This window comes from Varanus komodoensis, unplaced genomic scaffold (assembly GCF_004798865.1).
Source record: "Varanus komodoensis strain SLA01 unplaced genomic scaffold, ASM479886v1 scaffold4, whole genome shotgun sequence".
NCBI lineage: Eukaryota > Metazoa > Chordata > Lepidosauria > Squamata > Varanidae > Varanus > Varanus komodoensis.
In genome coordinates this window covers 33,381,972-33,408,404 of record NW_025335941.1, presented here as the reverse complement: position 1 = coordinate 33,408,404, position 26,433 = coordinate 33,381,972, and the positions used below count along the sequence as shown (strand labels likewise).

General features: G+C 41.4%; 1 long non-coding RNA gene across 1 annotated transcript; it reads right to left on the bottom strand.

Moving 5' to 3' along the window:
* Positions 1-21,135, bottom strand: LOC123029572. Its single transcript, XR_006415945.1, has 3 exons — positions 20,731-21,135; positions 8,892-9,149; positions 1-84 (listed from the first exon to the last, which is right to left on the bottom strand). It is a non-coding gene; the product is annotated as an uncharacterized LOC123029572 (long non-coding RNA).
* Positions 21,136-26,433: the final 5,298 nt, after the last annotated feature.

The following is a 26,433-nucleotide window of genomic DNA, read 5'->3' as shown; positions in this document are numbered from 1 at the left end:
AAAACAGCCATGTTTTTCTTGATCATTATTTGCTTGAAGTGTTGTCTGAATCCAGTCATGGTCTTTCTCCATGGTTTATTTTGTCTACAAAATCCACAATAAGAAACAATGGTCTGTTGCTGCATTTCTTGTTACTGTGAGAGTTTGTTATGATGTCCAAACCTGGTAATCTAGTTTAAAGTTTGCAGTAAAGCAACACCACAGAGTCCCATGGAAGAGCAGGAACAGTCAAGACCCCCTCCATTCATCCAATCTCTGCTGCCTGTATCAGTCTGTCACAAGTGTCTTTGCTTGCTTTCCCTCTTCAGGTTTTCCACTTTTCCCATCTCTTTCCAACTGGTTCCATTATCATTCTGACTTTAACCCATTATTTTCTAGTTGCTAAGAATCATGAAGCAATGTTTTGGGTTAGAGCACATCAAAAATATGATTTCATATCGATGTTTAATATGAATTAATGTATTTTAGAAAGTAGAAGAACTTTCTAACCATCCAATGTTCTTTGATATTTTGCAAAAATAACTAAATGCTTTCTTATAAATGAGATGTTGCTCCTTACCTGGAAAGATATGGCATTGAGAATATTTCTCCTGGATAGAGATCAAAGTGCATTTCCATGAGCACTACGGAGACTTAAGGCCATTAATTTGGGCATTAGACGTATGCTGGGGACTACCGGGTGGGTGCAGTGAAGAGACAAACTTCCCTGGAGAGGGAGAAAGAAGGATATCTGCCTTCATGCTGAGAAAAGGCATGGGAGGAAAGAAGGAAGGGAGAAAGGTGGTTTTAAGGATTAAGGGTAATTGATGGTGGGGAAAATGTTGCTGCTGAAAAAGCAGTACAAATTAGGGGATGCTACCAAAGAGGAGAGAAGTAGTATCTATCTCCTCGAACAGATAGGAATGCTGGAGGAGTAATAGGCGGTGAGTACTTGGTGAAAGGTGTACCACCACAGGAATGCAGAATGCAAGGAAAAACCATGTAGACACGGAGACACAAGAAATGCCAACTATCATTTTTGTTGGCACACAGAAAGAGAGAAATGCTCATTGTTGTGTGTAGTGTGTTGCAAAAAGTCATGCCTCAAGAGATCCACTTTAAAGCTACCAGGCAGGGAGGAATCAGAGGGGATGTGTGTGAAAATGCTTTGATGCAGTGAGGGACATTGCAAGGTGAAATGATTACTGGCACAGGAAGAGGATGTGGGGGATCCAGCAGGAAATTCTGCTTTGTATGGGAAATTACCTAAAAAATAAGCTACAGGGCATAAAAGAAATATGGAGAATTTTACTGCTGGAGGGAAAAACACCCTGGGAACTTTGCAGCATAAGGAAGCAATTCTTCTTAGGTTGGGATCTTTGCTCACGGTGGCTGCCGATGACTGCACATCCTGGGAGGAAGCAAAGCACCATAATGACCAGATTACATGATCATCTGCCAGACAGATCAGGGTAACCACCCAGTCTTACTTGTTCCGTGTAAATCTACTCACTGTCCAGGGACCATTGCATTGCCCCCTCTGGCAATAAGCAGTATTAGACAGGGAGTGGGGACAGAAAGAAATATAAAACCATGAAGACCTTTATTCTGCTCCCTTACACCTAAACTCAGATAACTGATGACTTTGAAATGGTGAACATAATATTTGGCTCACTCATGAAAGTGAGGGAAAAGTGTAATCTAAAATGACACTATAAAAAGTAGGCAGTAAAGGATAAAAGCAGCTAGGGATCTTACGACATTTTCATAGCTGGACAGAAAAGCGGAAAACAAGGCAGTATTTCTGTATCAGCTTAAAGGGACTCTGTCAAGGTAAGTTATGTAAGCTCAGGGCATGGATGATCATGCCCCGTAGTAGTAAAAGGAGAGTTGGCAAAAGAGTCCCATCTTTGTCACTCATGCATGCCCTCTGCTTAGAGACATGTCTTTTCTGCCAAGGTATAAGGGAGAACTCTTTCTGGTTTGGACACTAAAGGGAAGACACAAGGGCCCCGATGTTCAATACAGAAGAACCTCCTGAATTTGTCGTACATATTTATATTTTCAGAAATTGTATTCAAAATAACTAAGGGTCAAAACATGCCTGGTGTGGGACAGCCATGCTTGGATCCCATGTTTTTTATTTGGGTTGAAAAGTTGTGTGTGGGCTCCAGTTCCGACTGGAGCAGAAGAACAGGAGAAGGGATGCTAACTCCTCTCATCTCATGCCATTTTCCTAATCTAAATGAAACACAGTATTGTGGGGGGGGGCAGGTGAGTTAGTGCTGAGACTCTATGCAAAGAGGGGTAAAACTTCCTCCCATCTTTTACATTCGAAAAGCTGGAAATTAATTTCAAGGATGAGACTGCAAAATGCACCAGAAATTTCCATACCCACAACCTTGCCAGCTCCAGGCTTGATTTCCCCAGACTGCCCCAGAAATAATGCTACATCTTGTTGGTCTGGCAGCAGCTAGTTTAAAACAGGTTTCTCCATGAGGTTTCCAATAAAATTCAGAGTTTGTGCCTGCAGCTCAAGTACAGTTTGGTAGCTACTTCCAAGTGGTCTATGCTTCCTGCAGGAACAATTCCAGCTTTCATCTTAGAACAAGCAACTCATACATAAGTTGCAATCTGCTAAGGCACCAGAATGAGGGCCAATAAACTGAAACTCAATCCAGACAAGACGGAAGTCCTGCTGGTGGGTGGATTAAGCTCCTGGGTAGGTGACTTGGGCCCTGCCCTGGATGGGGTTGCATTCCCTCTAAAGGACAGGGTCCACAGCTTGGGAGTGCTCCTCGACCCGGAGCTGTTCTTGGAAGCTCAAGTGACTGCTGTGACGAGGAGCACTTTCCTTCAGCTTCGGCTAATCCATCAGCTGCATCCATACCTGGAGGAAGATTGCCTAGCGACAGCGACACATGCATTGGTTACTTCCCGGTTGGATTTCTGTAACGCGCTCTACGTGGGGCTGCCCTTGAGGACAGTCCAGATACTTCAGATGGTGCAAAATAGAGCAGCCAGGTTGCTGACGGGGACTGGGCATTATTCTCATATAACCCCAGTCCTCTACCAGCTTCACTGGCTTCCCATCGAAGTCCGGACTCAATTCAAAGTGCTGGTTATTACCTATAAAGCCCTTAATGGCTTGGGTCGTGGATACCTAAAGGAACACCTTCTTCCATATTTGCCCTCCCACCCTCTGAGATAGGCAGCAGAGGCCCTCCTCCGGGAACCTTCCGTGAAAGATATTAGGAGGCAAAGTACCCGGAGGAGGGCTTTCTCTGTGGTCGTGCCCTGCCCTTGGAATGCGCTCCCCAGAGAGGTCTGCCTGGAGCCGTCGTTATATGTTTTTCAGTGCCAGGTTAAGACCTTTTTATTTCAGCAATATTTTAATAAGTTTCAATATCATGACATAAGTTTTTATTGCAGCCAGTGTGGGTCAATAATTTCATTTATATATTTTATTTTATTTTATTTTATTTTATTTTATTTTATTTTATCTACGTGAGCCGTCCTGAGGCTTTCGCGACAGGATGGCATGTAAATACTTTAAATAAATAAATAAATTAGGCTGAGAGTCAGTGACTGGCCAAAGAGAATCATGGCTAGGTGGGGACCAGAACCCAGATTTGCTGAGCTCAGCCCAGAAGTCTTACCCCCTGTACCACAGTTGTTGGGAATGAGAGCGGCAGTTGTTCGTGGTGCGCACTCCCAGGTCAGGCTGATCTGGACTCTGTGTCAGGTAATGAAGAAGAGGAGGCAGAGGGGGCCTGGGCTTGTGGGGCTTCAGATGTGATATGGGAGAGACAGAGGAGCTTATCTGAGGCGAGCTCTGAGGCATGGGGCAGGAGCATGGGGGAGGAGGTCTCAGAGCCAGCTGAAGCTGGTCTGACACCTGACCCTACGGCTCCGCACTGGGAGAGGAGGGCTAGTCATCTAGAGAACTGACATACAGAGAAAAGGCATGCTCGCTTTCAAAAGGACCCTCCCAGAGGAATGGGGATGAGACTTACTCAGACGTACTTGAAAGGAGTGTCCCAGGAAGAAGCTGCTAGATTGGGTTCAGTGAACCACTCCGTGCATGCTCCATGATTCAGTCTGTGGTGATTGTTGGGTTTGTTGAGGGCTTTTACAAAGGAATCATCTCTTGTCTTGAATGTGCAAAGGGAGGAAAGTCCAGCCCAGGCCAATAGTGAGTGCTCGGCTAGCGCTTGAATCTGCGGACTGGTCTGAGCAGTGGGAACTGGATCATTATTTCCTGCCAGAGGTTTTAATTGACCAATCCAAGTGTGCTTGTGTGGGTTTGGCACTGGGTGGTAGCATGCCAAACAGCAGGCATCTGCATGTTTTCCTTGAACACAGGGAACACTCTTTTGAATTTAATCACGGGAGAAGCAAGCATATTCTATGGTGCATTTGTCTCTGGGGTAGTTCCAAAGTCTCTCTTAGTACTGATTCTGGCATTTTTTCAGGCTGTGCCTTCTGAAACGAAGGCGGATTTTTGCACCAAGGTGAAAGGAAGATGCCAATTAAATCCACAGCATGCAATATGCATGTCAGAGACCCAGCATGTCTGAAGACAGCTAGAAGTAGTCTGTATCACATGGACAGGAATCCTCTGGGGAAAAAAGAATCCTACTGTCTGCTCCAGCCTCTAAGACATGAATTCGGCTTCCTTCAGATTAACGAGGTGAATGCAGCCTTGCACTTAGTCATTCAACCCCTCACTTGAAGCAAGAAAACCTGTCTCCAGATGAATCCCTCCTGCTGTAATGAAAAGGGAAAGCTCTGTGGTTCTCTTACTCACTTCTGCTCTGAATGTGAAGACTAAGCCATAGGCAGCTGGCAGAGAAGAGCCAGAGGACTAAGATGGGAACCAAAGCTACAAAGGATCACACCAGAACCAGAACAAGCTTGCTGTGAATAAAAGGTCACAGCCCAAGCAGCAAAGCTTTCGAGTTTTCCCTGTATTTCTTCTCAAGGCAATCTTCCACATAAAGAGGCATCATCAAGGGCAGGCTTTTTTTCCAGCTTCAGAGTTCCAGGTCTTTAAATATGGCTGCAAAGTGTGCCATGAAGGCAAAAGCAATGCGTGAAGTGCACAGAAGGGTGGCAAGCAGGCAGTCACCCTGTGAAAAAACATTTCCAGTACAGAGTTTATATGGTTGTACTATAGCTTGTGAATCATATAACATTTCACAAAGCAGTTTAAAAAGATGTAACGCATTAAAAAACACACACACACTCAACTTTTGATCATGACAAAAAACACTTCTTCTAGACTAAGAATAAATACCTTTGGCTTAGAACTGTTCACCAAAGAATCAGTAAGAGAGCAGGAGACTTTTGCTTTAATCCTAAGCAATGCTTAGAAGGAAAGATGTAAACATTCTGAAATGCTAAATAGGATTGCTGTGTTGAAAGGCAATTTACCTTTCTTTATCAGAAGCTGGGACCTATCCAAAAGGAGGTAGCTTTTGTCATCCTGCCCTGCTTGTGAACTTCTAGGGACATCTGGTAGATGACTGTTGGAGACAGATTGTTGGACTATATGGTCTTTTGCTTAGAACCCACAGAGCGATTCTCATGTTTCTGGATTTGGCATGGAAAAAACACATCTGTGCTGGCTTATGATCTTCCCGACTTAAGGGGAATCTGTCTAGGTATCCAGCATTTTAAGCCTGCTTAGTGTAAATGAAATCCTTAGAAGATACTCCTAGCATCTATGATAGCATCTTTGAAATCATACAGTGTGGTTTGTGAGGAGGCAAGTCTGTATTCATACTGACAAAGCCTTTTAGTTCATTTATTAATACAGATTCCCAGTTATGAAAGATACATGATTTGCTGTATTCCGTGCTGTTACTTTCTCCCTCTTTTAATTTTTTTGGTTTAGTTTTTCACCCTGGACAAAAGGGTCACAATTACCTCCTACACCTTGGCATATAACTTTGCATATTTTTCAAGTGAGGTTGACCTGCCATCAGTGACAGCTTTTGCAGCATTTTATTGAGTAAGCCGGCAACAATCCAAAAACCTCACAATCACTGCCATGGAATTCTGCCAGCGAAAGGGTGAAGGCAGACAGGGAGTCTTTTATGCACACAATGAGGTGGCTTATTCCCATCTTCACAATATGAATGGTACATAATGGCAAATCAAATTCTGGCTCAAGTGCAATTCTTACTTGTTGTTACCCATTCTTTGGGCAGGCTGTCCACGTTTCTGTATTTCTAGGAAACCGCATGGACACTAGTACATTCATTTGTACTTTTAAAAGAAAAAAAAGATTTTATGACGTGTGTAAACTGGCAGCTTTAGGGATTAACAGGGGAGATTTCTTACTTAGATGAGCACTGTGCACAAGCACCTCCTGGGGTTAACATGCAGAACCACATTTTGGTTTTGCTTAGCGTGATCTTGAAACAGAAAAGCATGCATAAATAAAATGCGGTGACAGTAAGTGAAAACCACATTCAGTGATCAAAAAACGCTATGCCTTTTTTACCCATATAATGCCAAGGATATGAAAAACGAGGTCTGAGCCAGCAAATTACTTGCAATCAGTCCCACAGAGAGGTGTTTTTTCTCTCCTTTTTCTTCCTTTTCTTAAAGTTTGAACAAATGTAGCTGCAAAAGCTGCAATCATGAAAGGAAGATTTGTATGGGTGGCCATTTTCACCCTTTATGACCTGGTAGTTATTCTGCTGCACTGTTTATTTGTTTATTTTGCTTTTAGTTATTTTATGTATCTCTATATTTAAAGGTCCCTAGGCAGATACAACTCTGTGGGTAATTGGCATAAGAATAGTTTTAAATAATAATTGGCAATGAAATGCAATTAAGCAGGACAGCAGAAGGAAAAAGAAACAGAGACACAGAAATCAGTGGAAGACTAACACATCTGAAAACTCCTCTATGAACAAGAAGCAAGAAGAAAACAGACAGTACTTGGTGCTGCTTGCTGGGGAGAGCAGAAATGGCATGCCAAAATAGAGGCAGCTTTGTCTTAGCCACCAGTTCAATCCAGAAGCTGGGTAAAGTTCACAGAGAAGCTTTAAGAAAAGTCACACATATCCATGTGGAAGGAAGCAGTCCCTAAGGCAGAGATGGGTAAAGTGTAGCCTTCAAGATGATTTGGAAGTAACTCACTACAGACTATTCTGCACCATTGACTTTCCTGGCATGGTAAAAGCTGAAGGCTATCCAGAGGGCCACAGGTAGCCAACTTTGCCCTAAGAAATCCTGATCACAAGCAGTTTACAGCCTTAATGGTCAAAGCAGTGACTTGACTTTGGCCAGTAAGGGGCAAGAAACCAGTATTTTCAAAAGGATGAGATCCATTCTATATTCCATGCCCAGTTAGAAATCAAAATGCCATATTTTGTACTTATCTGCAGTATGCCCAATGGAATGCTAGCACAGCCTGAATCTCTCTCTCTCTCCTTTCTCTCTAGGAAGTTAGGAGCTGCAGGCGACATAGCTATTCCAATTACCATTCAGGTACTACATGTCCTGGTCATACCAAATATCCAGGGTCTGCCTAATAGTTTAGTATTGCAAACCTGATCCTCAAGAGAGTGCAGCCCTGCTCACCAGAAATAAACTGGGTGGGTTGATTGATTGATTGATTGATTGACTGACTGCATTTATATACCACCCCAATAGCCCAAAGGGTTCTCTGGGGGTTGGCACAACATGCCAAGGCATGGTGGGATTTATACCATTTCATCTGAACCACGACATGGTATTTTAGCATGGTACACTGGGTTTCTAGAAACCATGAACAGAAAGCACCATCTGTTCTATAGTTTCTTGGTACCATGGTGGCTTGTTGTTATGTGTAAACCCAGAAAACATAACTTGTTATGGAACCAAGACTAGATCAAGAGAGGGATTACTGTCACTCTGTTCTACTCTGATATACCCACAACTGGAGTATTGTGTTCAGCTCACATTACAGGAAGGATATAGCCAGGTTGGAATTGGTACAGCATAGGGCCACAAGAATGGTAGTCAGATTGCAGGGGAAGCCATACGAGGCGAGACTGAGGGAGCTGGGTATTTTCAGTCTGGAAAAGAAGAGACTCCAAGGGGATCTGTTGGTGACATATTGGTATGTGAGGTGTCACACAGAGGTGGGTAGAGACCTGTTTTCTGTGTCACACAGAGGTGGTTGAAGCCCCATCAGTGAGTGTGTTCAAGGATAGGCTGAAGATGCACAAGGTAGGCATGTCATGAGTGGAGCCAGCTGGAGCCAGGGGTCAGACTAGATGGCTCTTCTGACTCGCTCTGTTTCTATGTTTCTAAGAAAGCTGCTTCACAAGAGTGGTCTGTTACTACTCCTGCCAAGAGTGGCTAGCCAAAGATCATCACTGGCACCTGCCATTTTGTGCAATGGTTGGAGGCATCCCTCCTGTGCACACCTCCAGCCCTCAAGATCTCCTTGAGGGCAAGAGTGGAAAATCTGCTGGTTGGCAGTGGGAGAAGAGTAGTGCCACTCAGCTCAATTCCCTGCCACATCTCCTGCACTTACCTGAGGGAAGTCCTTCTCTCACATGAGCATAAAAAAGGGATAACCACCTGCGTGTCCAACTCTGGGTGGGTGCTGTCTGCCTCAGGTGATTTCTGCTCATGCCCCTTTCTAGCTCCCATTGTGAGAAAGAGATCCCCAGCCAGGTGCTCACCTGAGCTTCTTTCTGGCAAGTGGCAGAGATGAGGAGGATGCATTACTCTCCTGGGACACTGCCTGGAGCACTGAGAGGGAAGAAGGTGGCAGTAGGGAGAAGAGTTACTATGAAGAGCCTGATCATCTGTCAGATGCACTGTGGTTAAAAAAAAGTGGGCCATGATAACCACATAGGGTTTCTTGCCATAATATGTGGCACTATTTCCCAAGAGAAACTCACCATCCACCAACAGCACCTTCAGTTTATCAGAACTGATTGCCAACTTTCAGCTGAATTTCCCTTGGAATGCTGAATCCTGCTGAGAATCTTCTGTAGGTTGGGATTCAGAGACGAAATTGACTTTAGTGCTCTTTATTTGCAGTCAATTGATGCTCAGATCAGAAACAGGAAGAGAATTAACAGTTCCCAAATTTCTTTCTGGGGATGCTTCCAAACAGTTCATGCCATCAATCAAAAGTCTTCCCTCCTTAGAAGAACCTTTGTAGTAAGAAAAAAAAGTTAGACGTGGTGAAGAAACACATCAGAGGACAGCTGTGTTGAGACCGATCACAAAATCTAATTGCATGATTTTATTTTGTGATTCCACAATACAAGTCTTGTCTGCAAGTGCCCTGACTTTGTGGCATATTATTTAGAAACTCTGGAGACCTGATTCAGTCAATGTTATTCTCTTCATAAGTACACACACCCTGCCCTAATTATAATCAGGACTCACAATAAGTGAAAAACATGGTTGCCTTTGTTTTGTTTGCTGCTATTCTTATAAAGTAGAGGGGAAATTAAAAGCTATTTCATAGAGACACTTTGCATAAATAGACATGGCATTTTAATCAGATTTTTATAAAACACCAGGGAGCACAGTAATTATTTGTATTGCCTGATGATGTTGGAATGCTAAACTGGTACAATGTTAAGTGTGGCAGGAGTTAACAGTTGGCAAATGGGGTAGAGCAGCTTAAATCAACTTGATAAGGTCCTGTCCCTGGTTACCACGTGGTCCTCTGAAGAGCTAGGGAAGAACATGCTGTACATTAATAGCTGATTAAAATATTAATATTAATACCATGCCCTTTAATTCTACCCTGTACCATGAGATACTTTTAAAAGGGAATGCTACAACAAGCAAATTAACAGTGGATTGTCTTCTTTTTTTCCAAAGAGATACATGAAGTTGCAAATATGATTGCTAATCTTCAGATGCAATCCAGTGCATGTTTAGACATTAAAAAGTCCTGCAATTCCCATGCTGGCTGGGGAAAGCTGAGAGTTGTTAAAAAAAATCAGTCTAAACATTCATAGGATTGCACTCTGAATCAGCTTAACCCTGCAATTTTCTGAGCTATGCCAAATTTAAGTGGAGTGTTTGTCTTAGCTTTGCATTAATAAGGCTTTGCCAGTGAATACACTTTACAAAAGATTTATTAAATACCATGCAATGTCTGACTCTGATGGCTAATTTCATATGCAAAATCTTTCCTAACACGACTTGGCATTTTGCTTTAGCAATTGCATTCTAAGATTGGAGGCGCAGTCTACTAAAAGATTCCTTTATAGATGCCTAATTGAAAGTGGGGCTGTCCAAGAGAACACTATGATACGATCTATGCTGAAGTATTTCATAAGTGCCAATACTGAAGTTTATAGTACCAGTACAGAGAACTCCCAACCCATCACATAGATATTTTAGAAATATACAAGTTACGCCAGTGGAGTTGGGCTGATGCTCAGGTAGGCAGCACCCAACCCCCCTTTTTAAAGACATGCCCTTGAACCCTCTGTGGCTGGTCCTTCCCAGCTACTTCCAGAGATTCATCTCTCCACTTCTGACTCAGTACATACGGCAACTACCATCTTATGGCAACTACCACCTCTTAACACCTTAAGGTGGTTAAGAGGTGGGAGTGTGTCTGAGAAGCTGCCAGGCAGCCAGAATCTAACCAACTAGGCTGGTTCTCTAGCAGGGAAACCCAAGGTGGAATGGTCAAAACAGAAACACCAAACTAAAATGCATCCATCCTCTTCAGGAGTATCAGTCACATCAGCAGAAAAGAACAGTTATCTCTAATGAGGAGGGGGTAGAGAAACTTTTGAAGGGCTCTACTAGACTGCAGTGGTAGTTGAAAGCAGCACTGGCAGACGATCTTTCACAGACAACAGCAGTTAGCTTATGCTAGCTCTGGTTAATACCTCACAGAAGAAGGCAATGGTAAACCACTTCTGAATCTTGAAAGCCCTGTGGTGAAACAATGCAAAATGAAACAAGACATGGTACCAGAAGATGAAGACCCCCATCAACATGCAACAAGCTTCTGGAGTACAGCAAAGGATAGGTAGGAATAATGCTGTCACAACTAGATCAAACCTGAAAGGAAGTCTGGTAGCCGCTATGCACAGAGACAAAAGGAACGTCCGATGCTACACAACACATACCATTGGAACACAGAATGTGAGAAGTATGAATCAAGGCAAACTGGAAACTGGAAAGTTGGAAATTGAGTGGCTAAACACACAGTACTTGGTGTGAGCAACTAAAGTGGACTGAAATGGGACATTTTCAATCATATAAACACAAAGTGTTTTACTCCAGAAATAAAAAATGTAGAAGAAATGGCATATCTCTAGCACTACAGCAAGTTGTAGTACAGGTAGGAAGAGGCTATAATGCACAATTTGACCAAATGGTATCAGTCAGAACTTGTGGAAAACCTATCAACATAAAAATAATTCAAATCTATTCTCCAAGAAGAAGTCAAAAACTATTATGCAGGAGTTCATAACTTGGAAAGAAGTTATATTATTTGGATTATATAGTTCTGGCTTGCTCAAGTCAATGGGTTGGTCCCCTGGAATACTGGAACTGCTTTGTGCAAGCCTGACAAGCAAATCTAAGACCAGATGAGAAGAAAAAAATTAGCCCTCTGAAAAGTTACCATGGCAAAAACTGGATTTTCAAAGAGCTAATGCAGCAGTTCTTATGCTCCTTATGTTCCTTCCAGACAAGAAAAGGGAGTGGGAGGGACAATTGAGAAAGATCTAGTTAGCACCAAAATATCTATCTTCATACTTACAAATCTTAGCATCACAAGATTTGGCTTGCAGCACAGCAAAGTCAAGAAAGAACAAATGCAAGCTTTATGGCACCTCAGTAAATAATTCTCTCTGGACTGCTTCACATATTGCAAGATTTCCAGACTGATTTAAGAACTGCATCAGCCAAGGGCCATAGCAGAAAATAAAAGTGTGTCATACAGAGCATATAATAAAAAATAATGAGGACATAACATGATAAAAAGCAAGCATAATATTGCTAACCACAACAGTCAACTTGCGTCAAGGTTCAGAATTGATGGCAATCAACTATAATGGAAACACCATACACTGCACTGAGCATGAATGAGCTGTTAGTTGAGTGAGAAGCTGTGATTATTCTAGTTCGAATGCAACCTTACCCAAGCTGGTGCCCTCCATATATTTTGGACCACAACTCCCAGCACTCCTGGCCATTCGCCAGGCTGGCTGGGAGTGATGGTCATTGAACCCAAAATATCAACAACTTGGGAAAGAAAACCAGATAGTACTGGTGGACAACCTGTGGACTACATGCAGTGCAGCTCACATGAATGACCAAACTATCATCCCCAAATCCTCAACTTATTTGTGTACCTTCTTCCCTCTACAAATTGCATTCTAAGGGAGAAATTGGAATTATGGATGAACAGCTGAGGAACAACTGGTTATTTCGATATCTGATACCCCTCATTCCATGAAGTGGACAGAAATGAAGTTGGGAAAAAGACTATTCTTAAGTACTGAAACTACAGCATATAAATCAGAATTCAACTCTGGAACCTGGGAAGTAGGAGCTCATCAAGGGAGCAGCACTGAGCAAATGTCTTTCCTAACCACATCCAGTTTCTCATTCCCTGATGAAGGGGAAGTACAAGCTGAAGAAACTGGAAGGCAGCTTGAGATTGATAGGCAAATGGTCAAGGATCACCTAGTCAGTTTGAATGGGGTTAAATTTCCAGGGCACACTAAACTCCATCCTATAGTAATAAAGGAACTGACAGGAGGGCTTGCAGAACCACTATCTATTATCTTTGAGAAATTTGGTAGACAGGTAAAGTGCCAAGTGGCTGGAGAAAGGTAGATGTTGTCCTTTGCTTCTAGAAGCCCAAAAAGGAAGAACCTGGGAATTACAGACCAGCCAGTCCAACTTCAATCTCCAAAGAAATTCTGGAGCAGGCTATAAAGCAGACAGTATACAAACACCTTTAAAACAATGCAGTGATTACTAGAAGCCAACATTAAATTTGTCATGAACAAATCCTGCCAGACAAATCTGATATCATTTTTGATTGAGTCTCTGGTGGACTGTAGGAATACAGTGCACATAATATATCTTGTCTTCGATGAAGCTTTTGACAAAGTGCTCAATGCCATTCTGATCAGGAAACTAGCTAAAAGTGGGCTAGATTAAAAAACTATTAGGTAGATCCACAGCTACAGAATTGGACTCAGAATGCTAATGAATGGCACCTTCTCAAACTGGGGATACTGCAAGGTTCAGTCCTGGGCCCAATGCTCTTCAACATTTTCATTAATGACTTGAATGAGGAAGTGCAGGGAATGCTTATCAAATCTGAAGATGATACAAAACTGGGTGGGATAGCTAATTCCCTGAAAGATAGAAAAAAATTCAAAGAGGACTTGATAGATTGGAGTGGGCTGAAAACAACAGAATAAAATTTAATTGGGACAAATGCCAAGTTCTGCACCGAAGAAAAAGAAAACAAATGCATAGTTACAAGATGGGGGATTTTGGGTTCAGCAATACTGCAAGTGATAAGGATCTTGGAATTGTTATAGATCACAAACTGCATATGAGTCAGCAATGTGAAGTGGTTGCAAAAAGGCCAAGTGCTATTTTGGGCTACATTTATAGAAAGATCATTTCCAGATCACATGACCAGTTCTCATTATTCAACACTGGTTAGTTCTCATCTGGATTATTGCATCCAATCTGAGACACCACAGTTTACGAAACAAGCTGGAAAGAGTTCAGAGAAGGGCAACAAGGATGATCCAGTAAATGGAATCTAAGCCTTTTGAGGAGAAAGAACTGGACTTGTTTAGCCTCTTGAGAAAAGACTGAGTAGAGATATGATAGCATTCTTCAAGTATTTGAAAGACTGTCATACAGAGGAAGGCCAGGATCTTCTTGATCAGCCCAATGCAGAGGACATGGAATAATGGGTTCAAGTTACAGGAAGCCAGACTCTGGCTGAACATCAGGAAGAATTTCCTGACAATTAGAGCAATATGACAGTGAAACAAATTACCTAGGGAGGTTGTTGGCTCTTCCATACTAGAAACATGCAAGATGCAGCTGGACAGCCATCTGAGAAGGATCATTAACACTGGAGTCCTGCACTGAGCAGGGGGTTGGGCCCAAAGGCTCCTTCCAACCTTTGTCAGCAAAATGGTAAAAGTCTCACTCCTACTTCAAAACTAGGTGAGAGATTTTGCAAGTAATTCTCTGGTCCATTGACTTGGAGGTCAATAAAGCAATTAACTGTTAGTAGTATGCAGCAAGATTTATTAGCATTCTGCAGAGTGAGTAGTCTGCTAAGAAAAAGAGCAGATTCCTCAAAGACTTGAACAAAGAATTTATACACCTGTTAACATCCTATAGCATGAGTGCACTTTAATCAATCACAAACATATACATTTGATCCTAATGTATGAAAAGGTGTAGCTACATAGTATAATCTAATGGAAACTTTTCATATATCTTTCTTGCCCTCTTATTTGAGTAAGTGATACCTAATATGGGGAATCTTCTAAAGCTTTTTTCCCCTATGCACACTCACTTCTCCAAAATTTTCTAAGCATTCTGCTTAGCCTTTGTAGTTCTCTTACTCACTTGCTTTTCTTCCCCACACCTATTACATGATTCTATGACTCTGAGTGCCTCTATTTCTAATGTTCACATGAGGCACACCATTGTTTATATTGCCAAAACAGCACTGTTCTGCTCCTACAATTACTAGTTCTGCACTATGCAAAACAATTAATTACAAGCATGCATCAAGCATGGATTTTACAGAAAGAAGTCAGAGGAGAAGCCAAGATTAAATGCACAGAATATCAGCCAAGCAGGCCCAAAGTCCAGAAGGCAGCATCAGGCAGCAGTCCAAAGGTTAACACAGAGAACTAAACGTAAGCTAAAGCTAAGAAAACAATATATCAGGTATAAGAAGCTGAAACACAAGCACTGCTTTCAGCAAAGGCTAGACTGGCAATACTGACTTTTATTACACAAGCCTTCTGAGCCCTGCCTAGGGCTCAGCTGTAGCAAAATATAAACTTTGTTTATGAACAGTTCTTGATCTGTTCTGTTTGGAGTTGTGGACTTCTTACAGGATCCCTCCTGATTTTCCTCTTAAGGTAATAACTTCCATCAGCTATCTGAGGTTGTACGGCTTCTTTCTCTGAAGCAGATTTCCATACTTTCTGGTGGAATGGACCCCCTACCCTCTCGCCTGTGTGCCAAAGCTCCCACAAATCTTCTGATGTGGATCTTCCATGGCATCATTCATACCTGGGAGCTACATTTCCCCAAAAGAAGAGAAGTGTTCCAGCAGAGATAGGCAGGTACCAACTCTGCTGGCTTGGGGAATACCCAAAACTTGCAAATACACACACACAGGGGAAAAAACAGATGTAGAGAACTTCCCAAAACAGTCCAATGAGACCTAAACATTCTAATGACCCCTAGAATTCTGTTGGAGGCAGGACAAAAAACTTAGGGGAAGGAGGAGTAAGATAGATTAGTTGGAACTCTGGCCTGAAAAGAAGCATTCTAAACTGCACCATTTTTAGGCAGGTATAATTTCTAATATTCTTCTAATATTAGGAGAAGCTTTGGAAGATGGATTTCTATGGCATAGCTCGCCAATTGTGTGACATAATATGGACACATGTGTGTTTCTTTTTAGCTCTGGAGATGTTCTACTCCCAACTGAAATATGGATTAAAAATTAATTATGAAAAGAAGGACAATGACTTATACCAGCACTGCACAGAACACTACTGCAAAGAATCCAGGAAGTACAACTTCAAGTTCAAAACAATGTGCTCTGAGTATAGCTTGGATATACAACAATCAACACAGAAGAAGAGAGGGCAGTTCCCCCCACCCTCCCCATTGCCAGAATGAATTATCGCTTTTTTGCAGTCATCTGTTTCCTCATGCTGATGAAGGTTTGCTTAGGAGGTTTGTCTATTGATATAGAAAACTGATGAACCCTGGAAAATTGTACAGCAGATTCATTAGTGATCACTGTAGTTGATGGCTCCTTGCGGCAAAATACACAGATGAAATAATACACATCTTCTGCTGACATTTGCTAGCTAATGCAATATCCATGAAATTACATCTAAAATCCACCAGGACTGTCTGTTCAATTTATCCTTACCCTTCCTATCAGGACCAGCTATAAAATGCACTTTACTCTCACTTTATGTAGATTTCCTATAATGTAGGGCTGTTCAAATAATATTCTTCAAGACCGTTTGTGCACATCTGCTATCCCAAAACTGTGACAAATGTATGCTTGGCTGGGCACAGCACTATGTGCTCATACCCTGATACTTGTGATGATCCTTCAACCCCTTTTCTGGAGCTGACAGTGGACAAATATACAGATAGACGCACATGCATTTTGCATTACATTTCTGTAGAGCTTATAGGTGAACTGGCCATAAGACTATTTTACAAATGCCACTTCCAGATATTAATGTGTTATCCACTGGTTACAAGGACCTTAGATTTAAATCATCCTTGTACACCTTCATATCCTCAAGATACTTTTGACTATAATGCCCATCATTCCTGATTACTGGCCACAATGGCAAGTGCAGATGGGGCTGCACCTGAATGTCAGCATTAAGTGACACTCCAACAGCATTAACACTCCAACAGATTCCTGTTCCCCATTAGATTTCTAGAGAAACCCCTGGTGCCACAGGATTTCCTTCAGGGAGCTGAAACAGTTCTCTGCTGCCTTTTTGGATCCTGCTCTGGCTCAGCCTGCATTCCTGCGACACACATGCATGTGCGCACACACACACAAACACAGAGGGAGGGAGGGAGACCTTACTCACCAGCACTCCCATTGTATGGGGCACAAATAGGACGTATATCTACACATTATCTAAGCTTTCTAATACCATCTTAGCTCCAGCTGAAATATATCACCAGAATGTTAGAAGCCATCAATTGCCCTTTGTTGAAATTTAAGTAACATTTTTTCCAAGTACTTACACCAGCAGCTCTAGTTTCAGAAATCTCTGGGCTTCTCCACATGAGGCTTTAAGTCACTACTTTACCGTGGATTCTGTGTCCAAATTCTTTGTGAGACTAAGGTCAGCTCCTTCAAACATTTTCCCCAGGCTTCTTCTTTCTCTGCCTTTCTATATGTTCCATTACACAACATTAAGTTGTGGTGCAGGAGAGCAGAATTGCAAAAATACACAAGGGTTGCATTCTGTTTCATTACAGCACTCTTAGATAATAGTACACTTTTCCAAAATATATTGAAATGGTTGCAAAAAACAGAAGAGCTCCTAGAGGATGACATCATGTAAAGTACAGACAAACAACAATTCATAAGTGTGCAATAAATGCTTTGAATAGGCATGCTGGTAAAGCAGCCTGGATTTCTCTGCTTCAAAGGAAATAGAGGTAAAATTCCAAACTCAATGTGGCCTTACAGTCCTTCATTCCTTTATTTCCCCCTATCTGCAAACACTTACATAGCAGCCTTTCCACACTTTTTCAAAGTTCAAATAATATTTTACTCAAACAAGTATCTTAAAGCTTCACAAAATAACACCCAATATCAATAAAATTCCATTCTATAAGCACTCTAATTAACCAGCTCTTAAGAGAGTACAAGTATCAAAATCAAATCAAACTGAGGTAAGACAAACTCAGAGAATTTTCATGCTAAATTGGATTGGTCATATACATAAACATAGAAACAGAGCGAGTCAGACGGGTCCTCCCAGGCCATCTAGTCTGACCCCTGACTAGATAAACCATAGACGCTCTTTTCATGACTCTCTGTTGGACCTTCTGGTCATAAAATTAACACAAATCAAGGGTTCAATAATTAACCTTTCCCGTCTCTCAAGACAACTGGGTGGCCCTTGCACTTGTACTCTCAAAGCAAAACATTGTTTTATTTGGCCTTTTCGTAAAGCCTAACAAACTGTCTAATTCTCCTGAAGATTCCAAGCAAGGGCATTAAGAAATGCAAAGCTATAATGGAGCTAATGACCAATAATTCCTATGCTGATGAGAAAGAAGGCAGGTGTCTGCATTTAGTCAAACACATAGCCTAGAAGTAATGTCCATCAGATATAAACATATCTAGTATGTATTCATTGCTTTCTTCTAACAGGATCTCATCTACCAACATATAAATGTTCTACACTACACATCAGATTAACCAATGAAGCTTTGCTGTATTGTCATCCCTAAACCTGACAGCCCTTCGGGAGGCAATGTCAAGCTGCAAAGTAAAGGGGTGTTTTATTGATTGGGATGCCTTGTCTCTTCAGTGAAAGCCCAGTTTTTGAAAACCTATTTCCTTTCTTTCATCTACATGGAATATATCAGAGGGAAAAAAGCAGTCAAGACATTTAAAAAAGCAATCACTTGACTGCTTAACTGGTAACCAGGCAAGGCATACTACGAGATGCTTCTAGATCAAATTCAGCATCTATCTGGCCAAGTAGCCCATTTGCATCACTAGCTAGGCATCAGATGCTTTGAAGCAATGGCCCTCCTTAGCCCTCACATAGTATCATTTGTGTGATATCCATAGAAAGAACATAAGCCAAGGGTGCATTGGGAACTATTCCATAAACTATTGAAAGCCTTAACCAGGTGCTGTGTAACAAGGAAAATGCATTGTGCACCTCATAAGGAAGGCTGGATTATGATCAGAGGAAGAAGTGAAAACTAGAAGATCCACCAATAATTTGAATTATGCAGATAATACCATGTTGCTGGCAGAAAGCAGCAATGAGGTAAAACTACTTCTGATGAAAGCAAATGAAGAAAGTACAAAAGCAGGATTACAGCTGAATATTAAGAAAACAAAAATCATGACTAGAGAAAATTACACCACTTTATTGTAAACAAAGAAGAAATTGAAATTGTGAAAGATTTTGCATACCTTGGCTCAATCATCAACTCAAATGGAGATTGCAACCAAGAAATTAAAAGAAGATTGAGACTTGTAAAGGCAGTAATGAAGGAACTAAAAAAGATAATCAAATGCATGGATGTTTCACTGATGTCCAAGGTCAATATGATTCATACTACTGTATTCCTGATCACTAAGCATGAGTGTGAAAGCTGGACTGTGAAGAAAGCTGACAGGAAGAAAATCCATGAAACAGGGTGCAGAAGGAGAGCTTTGGAAATACCCTGCACCAACAGAAAGAAGAACAAGTGGGTCCTAGATCAAATCAAGCTAGAGATTTTCCTAAAGGCAAAATGACAAACCAAGGCAGTTGTACGTCAAGCAGATCATGAGAAGGCAGCACTCAATGGAGAAGCCAATAATGCTAGGGGAAGTCAAAGGCAGAAGCAGAAGAGGAAGGCTAAACATGAGATGGATCAGTTCCATAAAGGAAGCCACAGCCTGTGACAGCAATCATCCTGTCAAATAATCAGTTCTCAGGACTTCTTGATTTGTGCAACATGGAATGTGGCTTGAAGCAACAAAGCACAAGCACATACACAAACAAAGAAAATGCATGGGTACATTGCAGCAGTATTTACTATGTATATGCACACACTGCAATCACCTACCAAAAGCAGTTCTGGCATTGTCATTGGTACGGGTATTACATTTAGATCCTGCTTTATCCCTTTTTCAAGGAAACCGAGACAAAAGCCAGTCGCTTGCACCCTACCAAGCGAATCTTTTGGGAAACATCTTTTGTGACCTCCCAATTTCACATGTTTTAGGTGGGACTCCAGAGGCAATGACTTGCCAGCTTCTGTGGTGACAAAAGAGTATCACACCCCTGCAACATAGCCTGATGTGAGCTCTAATACTCTATCTATTCAAGCTACATCAACCAGGGTCCAGACAGAAATAGTCTTACCACCAAAGAGGTAGGCTGTTACAGACGATCTTGTGAACCAGATAATAACTTTTGAATGAAATTACACTCGGTTTGGAATATGGCACAGCATTACAGGCTGGACTAATTCGTTTTCTGAATCAGCTAAGCAAACGTTGACAATTAGTAATTTCTAAATCACTTTCATGTGCTGTGATGCAATATATGGCATAGTTTGTGAACAGGAAATCTCCTCCCCTTTAAGTGTACATTTACTGGCATTGTAATAAATTATTGTTTAACAGGAAAAATGGCTCAGGGAAATGAACAAAAGTTCATGGGTGTGTAAGCTCAACATGTGTGTGTAAGCAATGCCTCGGCTCCAGTCAGTGTTAAGGATGATGGTGTTGAACCTATTTGCCAGAAAAAGGCATATGCTATTTATGGTTAGCAGATCAAGTGAGGAATGTGAAACAGATTTATAAATACCGTGTTCATGAAAAATGCTGCCAAAGGAAAGTAGAATGGAAAGAAAAGGTAAGAGTGATTAAAGAAGGAAAGCTAAAAGCAAATTATTATTATTACATTGGATTAAACAATTGTCTTACCCTATGAAAACTGAAACTGTTGCACATGGTAAATAGTTATGCTATTCTCCTTGGAGAGTCTTACATTTTAAAATGAAACAAATTGTTCCAATAACAGTTAAATGGGCCTGGAAAAGAGGGGGATTATACTGTGTAAGGGTGAAATATGCTAGCGTAAGAGGGGTGACATTGGTGGGGAGAGTAACTTTGAATTTATAAAGAAAAATGACCAGGGGAGAAGAAGAAAGAGGATGAGGAGAAATGGAGCAGGAAAAGCATTATTTTGTGTAAATTAAATTTAAATAAGAAAGGATGGCACTCACTCTGATCTTGTCATGCTGAGGTATTATCTTCTTGGGGCTGATGGCAATAAAAGACGTATACATGCACTAACTGCCATCCGCCTGTCTCCTCTTGGCTACTAATAATGAAGCTGCCACCCCTGCACATTTGTCATGAAGAGACAAGAGCTCTTAACAATATTGACACACACAAAATACTACGACCCATAAAAGAATGTTTCCAGAGTGATTGCCCAGAGGTGAGAACAGAGCTGAGAGAGATCTGGGAAGTGAAAATGCCGCAGACCTCTGCAGGTTGCCTCTTGACCTAGCCTTCCAGGATCCGCCAGTCCGCCTTTGAAGCTGAGCGCAGGGTGGAATGTCCTGTGCTTTGTCCTGCTGTTGTACAAGTTCCCTTCTGATCTAATGAGCTCAGCAGCAGATGTCTTCAAAGGCAAACTCACTCCAGCTTAAGAAAAGTAAATGACCTTAGCCAGGGCTCCCACAAAAGGAAGGACCTTTGCTTCTGGCTTATGTCAAATCACCATAGCACTGCACTGACACCTACACATACGTCATGCACATACACCCAATGCACAGCAAACGTTTGTTTTTGACAGATATCAAGTCTACAACTGGATACTAAATTAGTGGTAGCCTGAGGAACTGCCAGCAGTCTTAATTTTTCTCTGTGTTGAGCACCATTCAGTTCAAAGGAGGAAAGTTCAGAAAGGCAAGCCATACTGGCCAAGGAGGCCTTCCTACTGCCTATAAGGCAGAGCAGGACATGCAAACCTATAAAAGCTTTTGGGTCAGGTCTGCTTTTGGGAGGAGGGACTGCAGTTCTTCCCACTTGCCTCATCTTCCCTGCTCTCCTGCAGGAGCCTTCAGAGAAAGCTGGTATGGGAAGGAGCTGCAATGGGAAGAGAACTATCTCAGTGGCCATAAAATAAATGGTTGAATGTGCTGTCCATGAAAGCTTATTCTTAACGCATCCATTGGTCTTTTGAGGTGTAACAAGAATATTGGTTGGGTTTGGTTCAAGTTGTATTGCATGCTTAGAAGAATAGACTGTATTAGAAATCCTCACATTAAATCAAGAACATATAGATCCAGTATAAATCTGCTCTTTACTGGAACTTCTTGAATACAGAACAACAGCAAGACAAGACACAAACCCTCAGGTGGGTGCTAAGGACATGGAACCAAGTACACAGTTGTTGGTAGTCTTGCTCATATAATCATTACAATGATATGAGAATGCCCCTAACAAGAGGAAGAGTACCTGCTGTGCCTGTATTACATGTGATAGATGGGGAGGAGAGAGATTTAAAAGTGAGGCAAGCTGTGTGGGGTTTCTGGCAACTGGACTGACCATTGATGGTGGTTTTGTATAGTTATATTTTAGAAACTGTGCAGACATGTCTGCGGTATCTAAAAACTGCTGAATGGACTGTTACCAGGATTACTGAAATGTTGGTATTACATCTGACATAATTCATTGAAATGTTTATTGATATTAAATTCTTTGTTGTTTTTGTTTACCTTGTATACTCTCCATCTTGATGAACTCCATCTTCTTTGTGGAAAAGGTGGCATATAAATTCAAAGTGCATCTGGTTGAATCTAATAAACACTAACTTAACACCATTGCAGGAAAGGTGGCATATAAATGTAACAAATGAAATTCCCGTTTTTCACTATCTATGGCCATGCTTGGCTGCTTGCCATGCCTAACTCTCCTGACATCTGGTGCTTAGATCTACCCATCTGGTGGTCTGCCGTCATGCCTGTAAGTGTTCCCTCCAACATACACACATTTATACACTTTTATAAACTGCCTAATAACATGGGTTTTGTTTTTTCTATCTGTCTGAAAGCTGGCAGGTTTCAGCCTAGAGAATGTCTGAAACCAGTCATCCCAAGCACAGAAGTTACAGGTGCAACAATAAAGCACCTGGATTTGTCACCCAAATCAATGGGAAATTAAAATAACTGGGAATAATGAAACATATGTGATTTAATAAATCAATCAGCACTAATGAGAGAGACAGCAGCTTCTTCCCTGCACACATATGACTCTCCACTGGCTGCTCATTAGCTACTGAGACATGTTCAAGCTGTTATTACAGGAGTATAAGGCCCTGAATAACTCATGATCAAGTTATCTGAGAAAGCACCTATTCCTGCATAAGTGGCCCCAGTCTCACGATATCCTGGCCTACTGAGGCTCATTTGACTATGATGCAGAGGAGACTTTCTCAGGTGTTGTACCCATCATGTAGAACTTCCATTCTACTGAGGTCAGGTGTGCTCCTAAAATACATCCATAAAGTATATCATTTTTTCACCAACATTTGAGAGAGATGATGTGCCTGTATAAAATAAATGGAGTAAAAATAATAAATTAATTTCCACACTTTTTAAGTAGCTGTACCTGTGTTAGTTTTGACGAGACTGGTTCGAAACTTGATATATATGTAGGTTTCATACAGGCTTAGGTACTGCATTTCAAGTTATTCACTGAACTGGTGTCACTTCTATTAACAGTAGATGCCTGAGTCTTACCATGGCAAAACCATTTTGTCCACAAATGGTCTTTGAGCAAAGTGCTTTGTTTTCTGTCAGAAACTAGCTGAGATGAAGTCTCTGCAGTGTCCAATGCATGTGGCCAGGATAAACCTGCCTTTGCCTATCTTATTCCTGGGAAGAAAGGGGTGACCTGGATCACCTGGCCAATAGAAAAGGTCAGAGAAGATTCAAATCAGGCACTGATAAAGTAGTCCACCATTAGTCAAGGCTAATTTTATGGCTATGGGCAAAAACAGCAAAAAGTAGGACAAGCCCGGGAGAAAGTGATGTTGTTTATTGTATATGGTTGAATTGTTTTTCTAAGTCATCCAGAGACTTTAGTATTGGATGGTATATAAAAGAATTAAATAAATAAAAACAAAAATGTTTCTTATTGTCAAGCTTCACTTTTCTCTAATTTCCTACAGAAGTGAGCCCTAAATCAATTAAGGTTATGCAGGATATTTCCTAATAATTTATTTTTCCATCATAATCGCACACCATTTCTCTCCTTTCTTTTTATCTTTTACAAGGCACGCAACGTAGCTTACACAGTTGTTTTTCAATCTATTTTTATTTGCACAATTCTGTGAGGGAGGCCAGGCTGAGAGTCAGTGGCCCAAAGTCACCCAAGGCTGGGACCAAGTTTTCCCAAGTTTTCCCAGGAGCCCAGCACTCTAAGCACCAAAATGCACATGTGAATGTTAAGGATGTAATTTATAATAGCTGTAATAATGCTCACACAAGTTTTTGTGAAGGATGACTTATTTTTGCAGTCCTAACTATATTGTCACACATACCAATGAAATTGTCATCAGCAAGTAAGCTTCAAAAGCTGACAGAATTTTCATTTAAGAGGCGACTGAAAGGAAGCACAGATAAGATATTGAGGAAATGGCTTAAGGGAACATTCATCTAACAATACTATGAACAACAGATTGTTATTCTTGGATTATACCTCAAATTCCTTCATACAGTGGAGAGCTTGTTAGCACCTAGAAGTGAAGTTCTGATATTGAACTCTATTGCCTTGCCTGCCCCTTTTCTGTTTTTCTATAACGGTTGTTAAAGCAGAAGAAAAGGAAGGAAGAATGGGATTACTCTGAGAGTAAGTTTATGGCCCAGAGACAGCAACTGGAGCATCATAGGATCATTTGGATTCCCTGTTCCAAACTCAGGAAGCAGCTCTGATCTCAGAAGCTGGGGGCATATGCTCAGGGTGCCTTCCTCTGGTCACAGCAAGCATGGAAAGAACTGCACTAGCTGCATCGGCAGAGTCAAAACAGCAATCTTGGAAAACCTATTTAGGGGGCAGGAAGGGGAATGAGGCAGCAGGAGACTGGCATCCTCAAAATACAGAGCATGCTGGTGGTGCTCAGATGCCTTCCCTCCTGTCCAGAGTGCCAGAGTTAGATGGCCCAATTCACCCTGCACAGGATGTCCGTAAGCCCCCAAGTTTGGAGGGTTCTGGCCAGGGTTACTGGATTGCACCCTTTAATGGCTGTATAGAATAAGGTACTTTGAAGATGTAGCTTAATCACCCCGGTATGACAGGTGTCACCTTCAAAAATCATCTCAACAATTATTAATAATAAAGGACCACCCCAACACCTGTTCTCCTTTGCCCGTATGCCTTATTATTGAGGTTAATCCAAAACAGCATCTTTCAGTTTTAACTTAGTTTTGTTTTGTCACTTCCTTAGATTTGGAGGTTTCCTCAAGCCTGGCATCCTGTGTGTGTTTGGCATTATTTGGCTACCCTTGGAAAACTGCAATCACTATTAGTATATATGACTGAATAACAAACTACTAATGTTCCCACTAGCTTGGCCTTAGGTAGAATTAAGCAGCCCCAAACCCAGTGAAATAAATAGGATTAGCCTACAAACTCTGAACAAGATTGCCACTATAATGTATTAATAAAGTCTAGAATGTCTCAGACATGTGCAGAGTGTCTTTTGGTTTACCAATCAGCTCCTGCTCATGGATCTAAAAGATGAGAGGACAAGGCTTCCTGGTTTGAGCTTGTCTCTTCCGAGCCCAGTTTTTAGAACAGAGTAATTGGGATTATTGTGATACAATTTTAGCATATGGCTACTCTCTCAAAGAACATTTCTAAGGGGCAGCACACCTGAAAACTAAATGCTGTGAGTATACTCTATTTCCATAGTTAAATATTCCATCGTACAAAGATATTCCACAGACTACATTGTGGTACTTGATTTGAGGCTTGTTAGCCCAAGCCTTACAACATTGCTTTCTCTCTTTCTGAATATGAAAGCTGACATCTGAAAATAAACAAATGTCAAGGCTTTTGCAAAGATGTATACAGAAGAATAAGAAGGGAAAATAGGGAAAAAATTCTTTCAGTCTCTACTAGTATATTGGAAATAAGGGTAGGTAATTAGAGTATATAACACCAATTCTATACTAATTGCCCTAGTTGCTAGTGTGTTTCTAGGACTAATTTAAAGTGTCAGTGTTCATCTCCAAGATGTTAACAGTGCAATCCTTTGAGGACGCCCATAACCCTCCAAAGTATGGCATCTATGTGCTTTGTGCTGGAGAACAAGAAAAGGATACTCTTGTGATGCCAAGATATTATATATGCTGGTGGAGCCTGTCTCCTCCCATCCCTGTCTCCCACAAAACTCCATCTCTGAGCTGCAGCTATTACAGTGGAGGGAGGGTGCTCTAAGTCTGGAGTCTCAGCTCTGACCGTGGAGTGAGTTTCTGAGGTCAGGGATGGAACTCTGAATTCTCCTCTGGCTTTCTGGACAAAGTCATAGGATTGTGCCCTACGTGGTTTGGGCACAGGTCATTTGAAGGACTACCTGCACCCATCTATGGAATGCGCTCCCCAGAGAGGTCTGCCTGGCAACATCATTATATGTTTTTTGGAGCCAGGTTAAGACCTTTTTATTTAATCAATATTTTAATAAGTTTTAATATTGAATTGTATTATTGTATTTTATTAATTGCAGCCAGAGTGGGTCATCAATTTATTTATGCTGTTAGCCATCCAGAGACTTTAGTAATTGGATGGCATACAAATTTTATAAATAAATAAATATGAATTTTCCCATATGGGTAGGCAAGAGGTCCTTCTGTGGAGGATCTATTCTTCTGGATACCTTCCTTTCTTATTATTTTTAATGGAAGGTGGATTTACAT